This window comes from Neodiprion virginianus, chromosome 5, assembly GCF_021901495.1.
Source record: "Neodiprion virginianus isolate iyNeoVirg1 chromosome 5, iyNeoVirg1.1, whole genome shotgun sequence".
Classification (NCBI taxonomy): Eukaryota; Metazoa; Arthropoda; class Insecta; order Hymenoptera; family Diprionidae; genus Neodiprion; species Neodiprion virginianus.
The window spans coordinates 25,052,532-25,058,851 of NC_060881.1; positions in this window are offsets into that span (position 1 = coordinate 25,052,532).

The window sequence follows — 6,320 nt, forward strand, 5'->3', positions numbered from 1 at the left end:
TGAAAGATAAAGGAAAAGTGTCATGGGGTGAGTCGAGCGAAATGACACCGCGTTGTGCGAGAATTTGCTCAGGCTAGTTAGCTGTAGAAGCTCCAAAAAACGAAGGACGAACACTGAGGTATAAGAATGAGGAATAGGGGTATGCACGTTACATCGATAGATACATTTTATCATACAACGTACGCACCTAAGGAATAATAATTGATATGTATAATATCGCAATTAAGGACACTATAATCAATCGTATACTTTGTCACCATCGAGAGGGCCTACGGGGAAAAATTACTTCCATGCAGTGCATCAGAAAATAGATTAAGCTATTTTTCGAAATCGGCCAAATTCCGACTGAAAATATTCAAAGGGGTGAGCCTTGCTTTTTTGCGATTTTCAGGGCCCGGAAACATTTTATCTCAGAATCGTTTTGCAGGGCTCTTCTTCGACTGATTGGACCCACAGAAATGCGAAAACGACATCGAAAAAAGCTTACGGCCAACAGCAGAAGAATTACAAGGGAAATTTATCCTTCGGCTGTGCACCAAAGACTTGAATTGAGTATTTTTCAAAATCGGCCTAGTTTCTAATGAACAAATCCTAAGGGGTTAACCTACTTTTTTTGTTATTTTTGGAGCCAAATACTTTTCGTCTCAGAATCGACTCAAGCGACACTTTCTTGGCTAACAGGACCTCAAAGAGTGAAAAAAAGGTATTTGGAGCGTCGAGAGACCAACACCTGAGAAGATACAAAGAAATTACAGAGAAATTTATGTTAGTATTAGTCATTTTATTTAACCATACAATATTATACAACTCATAATCCTGCAGAGGTGCATTGCATCTGTACGCAGGCTAAAACATAAGCTGCGCTTACAAACTACAATGATGATAATTTTATACCACATTGTTCATTTTCTGCGCAGGGCAATGTACATCGCAGTGTTTTTTCCTTACATAGTCGTCAGAAGTCTCATGTAATGTACGTTCATTATATTGCACTTTTCTTATGTTGAACTTCAATATTTTTGCAAATATTATGCTAATTAAATCCAGCGATATGAAATTAGAGAAATTATTGGTATAATATATCATTATTAGTATAATGTAATAGTATAGCATATTATAATTGAACTATTCGAAAACTTGGTGAAGTATATGTAGTTTACACTGACACCCAATCACTTGTACTAGAACTAAGGCACACTAAATAAACTAGAACTGAACCTTTATAGCTATGGGTTTGTGATTTTCCTATTGCACCGCTTTGAAAACCAGGTGCGAATTTGACGTTTTTAAGCCGTGAGTTTTGCTTGGATGCTCGAAACCTACCAGAACTTTGCGCAATGCATTCGTTTCCCAGACTTGCGTCAACGTAGGGTATACAAGAATCGGTTTCAGCATTTCCTGAAATTCGCAACACATGTACTGAATAATTCGAAAGGGCTTTGGGTTGTGGCAAGCCTCACCTGTTTGCGATTTTCAGGACTCGAGAACTTTTCGTCTCAGGATCGTTGAGCGGGATTCTTTTCGCACTAATTGTGCCTTCAGGAATGCGAGTGAGAGTTCTATAAAGGCGTAGGATCGGCAGCAGAAGTATCACAGTAGAAATCTGTCGTTTTAGTTCGGAACTTGTTATCTGTTGCACGCGGCGTATTGATACTGCGCCCAATCAGTTTCTCTCACAAAATTACGTCGAAATGGTGCGTGAAAGAATTTATTCCAGCACTTTTCAAAACCTCGAAAATTTTAGTATATCTTTTTCTTCGTTTTTCGATCGAAAGATTTTTGGTCTCAGATTCGATTTGTATGACCGTCTCCTGACTAGTTGGACCCCCAGGAACTCAGAAAACGCAGCGAAAACAGCGTGGGATCAACAGGAGATAAACTACGACGAGAAGAGCACGAGCTGAAAAATGGCAAGAACTTAGGTTCAGGTTTTTCAGAAAAAGCACTAGCTGAAAGATGTCGAAAATTCAGGTTTTCGTTTTTTGGCTGTAACTTTCGATGCGTTGATCGCAGCGTATTGGGACTGCGCCCAGTCGATTTCTCTCGCAAAATTTCGTCGGAATAGTGCCTGAAGGAATTGATTCCAGCACTTTTCAGAATCGCGAAAATTTTCGCCAAAAATACAAAGGGGTTAACCTTCCTTTTTTTTTTACCAAAAAATTTTTCGTCTCAGAATTGATTCGTATGACTCTTTCCCGACCAATTGGACCCCTAGGAACTCAGGAAACGCAGCGAAAAGAGCGTGGGATCAACAGTGAAGAAGTTACGAAGGAAAAAGCACCAGCTGAAAAATGGGATAAACTCAGGTTTTCGTTTTTTGGTCGTAACTTTCGATGCGTTGATCGCAGCGTATTGGGACTGCGCCCAGTCGATTTCTCTCGCAAAATTACGTCGGAATAGTGCCTGAAGGAATTGATTCCAGCACTTTTCAAAATCGCGAAAATTTTCGCCAAAAATACAAAGGGGTTAACCTTCCTTTTTTTTCTACCAAAAAATTTTTCGTCTCGGAATTGATTCGTATGACTCTTTCCCGACCAATTGGACCCCTAGGAACTCAGAAAACGCAGCGAAAAGAGCGTGGGATCAACAGGAAAAAAGTTACGAAGGAAAAAGCACTAGCTGAAAAATGTCGAAAATTCAGGTTTTCGTTTTTTGGCTGTAACTTTCGATGCGTTGATCGCAGCGTATTGGGACTGCGCCCAGTCGATTTCTCTCGCAAAATTACGTCGGAATAGTGCCTGAAAGAATTGATTCCAGCACTTTTCAAAATCGCGAAAATTTTCGCCAAAAATACAAAGGGGTTAACCTTCCTTTTTTTTTTACCAAAAAATTTTTCGTCTCAGAATTGATTCGTATGACTCTTTCCCGACCAATTGGACCCCGAGGAACTCAGAAAACGTAGCGAAAAGAGCGTGGGATCAACAGTGAAGAAGTTACGAAGGAAAAAGCACCAGCTGAAAAATGGGACAAACTCAGGTTTTCGTTTTTTGGTCGTAACTTTCGATGCGTTGATCGCAGCGTATTGGGACTGCGCCCAGTCGATTTCTCTCGCAAAATTACGTCGGAATAGTGCCTGAAAGAATTGATTCCAGCACTGTTCAAAATCGCGAAAATTTTCGCCAAAAATACAAAGGGGTTAACCTTCCTTTTTTTTTTACCAAAAAATTTTTCGTCTCAGAATTGATTCGTATGACTCTTTCCCGACCAATTGGACCCCAAGGAACTCAGAAAACGTAGCGAAAAGAGCGTGGGATCAACAGTGAAGAAGTTACGAAGGAAAAAGCACTAGCTGAAAGATGTCGAAAATTCAGGTTTTCGTTTTTTGGCTGTAACTTTCGATGCGTTGATCGCAGCGTATTGGGACTGCGCCCAGTCGATTTCTCTCGCAAAATTTCGTCGGAATAGTGCCTGAAGGAATTGATTCCAGCACTTTTCAGAATCGCGAAAATTTTCGCCAAAAATACAAAGGGGTTAACCTTCCTTTTTTTTTTTACCAAAAAATTTTTCGTCTCAGAATTGATTCGTATGACTCTTTCCCGACCAATTGGACCCCTAGGAACTCAGGAAACGCAGCGAAAAGAGCGTGGGATCAACAGTGAAGAAGTTACGAAGGAAAAAGCACTAGCTGAAAGATGTCGAAAATTCAGGTTTTCGTTTTTTGGCTGTAACTTTCGATGCGTTGATCGCAGCGTATTGGGACTGCGCCCAGTCGATTTCTCTCGCAAAATTTCGTCGGAATAGTGCCTGAAGGAATTGATTCCAGCACTTTTCAGAATCGCGAAAATTTTCGCCAAAAATACAAAGGGGTTAACCTTCCTTTTTTTTTTACCAAAAAATTTTTCGTCTCAGAATTGATTCGTATGACTCTTTCCCGACCAATTGGACCCCTAGGAACTCAGGAAACGCAGCGAAAAGAGCGTGGGATCAACAGTGAAGAAGTTACGAAGGAAAAAGCACCAGCTGAAAAATGGGATAAACTCAGGTTTTCGTTTTTTGGTCGTAACTTTCGATGCGTTGATCGCAGCGTATTGGGACTGCGCCCAGTCGATTTCTCTCGCAAAATTACGTCGGAATAGTGCCTGAAAGAATTGATTCCAGCACTTTTCAAAATCGCGAAAATTTTCGCCAAAAATACAAAGGGGTTAACCTTCCTTTTTTTTTTACCAAAAAATTTTTCGTCTCAGAATTGATTCGTATGACTCTTTCCCGACCAATTGGACCCCAAGGAACTCAGAAAACGTAGCGAAAAGAGCGTGGGATCAACAGTGAAGAAGTTACGAAGGAAAAAGCACCAGCTGAAAAATGGGACAAACTCAGGTTTTCGTTTTTTGGTCGTAACTTTCGATGCGTTGATCGCAGCGTATTGGGACTGCGCCCAGTCGATTTCTCTCGCAAAATTACGTCGGAATAGTGCCTGAAAGAATTGATTCCAGCACTGTTCAAAATCGCGAAAATTTTCGCCAAAAATACAAAGGGGTTAACCTTCCTTTTTTTTTTACCAAAAAATTTTTCGTCTCAGAATTGATTCGTATGACTCTTTCCCGACCAATTGGACCCCAAGGAACTCAGAAAACGTAGCGAAAAGAGCGTGGGATCAACAGTGAAGAAGTTACGAAGGAAAAAGCACCAGCTGAAAAATGGGACAAACTCAGGTTTTCGTTTTTTGGTCGTAACTTTCGATGCGTTGATCGCAGCGTATTGGGACTGCGCCCAGTCGATTTCTCTCGCAAAATTACGTCGGAATAGTGCCTGAAAGAATTGATTCCAGCACTTTTCAAAATCGCGAAAATTTTCGCCAAAAATACAAAGGGGTTAACCTTCCTTTTTTTTTTACCAAAAAATTTTTCGTCTCAGAATTGATTCGTATGACTCTCTTCCGACCTATTGGACCCCAAGGAACTCAGAAAACGTAGCGAAAAGAGCGTGGGATCAACAGTGAAGAAGTTACGAAGGAAAAAGCACCAGCTGAAAAATGGGACAAACTCAGGTTTTCGTTTTTTGGTCGTAACTTTCGATGCGTTGATCGCAGCGTATTGGGACTGCGCCCAGTCGATCTCTCTCGCAAAATTACGTCGGAATAGTGCCTGAAGGAATTGATTCCAGCACTTTTCAGAATCGCGAAAATTTTCGCCAAAAATACAAAGGGGTTAACCTTCCTTTTTTTTCTAACAAAAAATTTTTCGTCTCAGAATTGATTCGTATGACTCTTTCGTGACCAATTGGACCCCTAGGAACTCAGAAAACGCAGCGAAAAGAGCGTGGGATCAACAGGAAAAAAGTTACGAAGGAAAAAGCACTAGCTGAAAAATGTCGAAAATTCAGGTTTTCGTTTTTTGGCTGTAACTTTCGATGCGTTGATCGCAGCGTATTGGGACTGCGCCCAGTCGATTTCTCTCGCAAAATTACGTCGGAATAGTGCCTGAAAGAATTGATTCCAGCACTTTTCAAAATCGCGAAAATTTTCGCCAAAAATACAAAGGGGTTAACCTTCCTTTTTTTTTTACCAAAAAATTTTTCGTCTCAGAATTGATTCGTATGACTCTTTCCCGACCAATTGGACCCCAAGGAACTCAGAAAACGTAGCGAAAAGAGCGTGGGATCAACAGTGAAGAAGTTACGAAGGAAAAAGCACCAGCTGAAAAATGGGACAAACTCAGGTTTTCGTTTTTTGGTCGTAACTTTCGATGCGTTGATCGCAGCGTATTGGGACTGCGCCCAGTCGATTTCTCTCGCAAAATTACGTCGGAATAGTGCCTGAAAGAATTGATTCCAGCACTTTTCAAAATCGCGAAAATTTTCGCCAAAAATACAAAGGGGTTAACCTTCCTTTTTTTTTTACCAAAAAATTTTTCGTCTCAGAATTGATTCGTATGACTCTCTTCCGACCAATTGGACCCCAAGGAACTCAGAAAACGTAGCGAAAAGAGCGTGGGATCAACAGTGAAGAAGTTACGAAGGAAAAAGCACCAGCTGAAAAATGGGACAAACTCAGGTTTTCGTTTTTTGGTCGTAACTTTCGATGCGTTGATCGCAGCGTATTGGGACTGCGCCCAGTCGATTTCTCTCGCAAAATTACGTCGGAATAGTGCCTGAAAGAATTGATTCCAGCACTGTTCAAAATCGCGAAAATTTTCGCCAAAAATACAAAGGGGTTAACCTTCCTTTTTTTTTTACCAAAAAATTTTTCGTCTCAGAATTGATTCGTATGACTCTTTCCCGACCAATTGGACCCCAAGGAACTCAGAAAACGCAGCGAAAGAGCGTGGGATCAACAGGAAAGAAGTTACGAAGGAAAAAGCACTAGCTGAAAGATGTCGAAA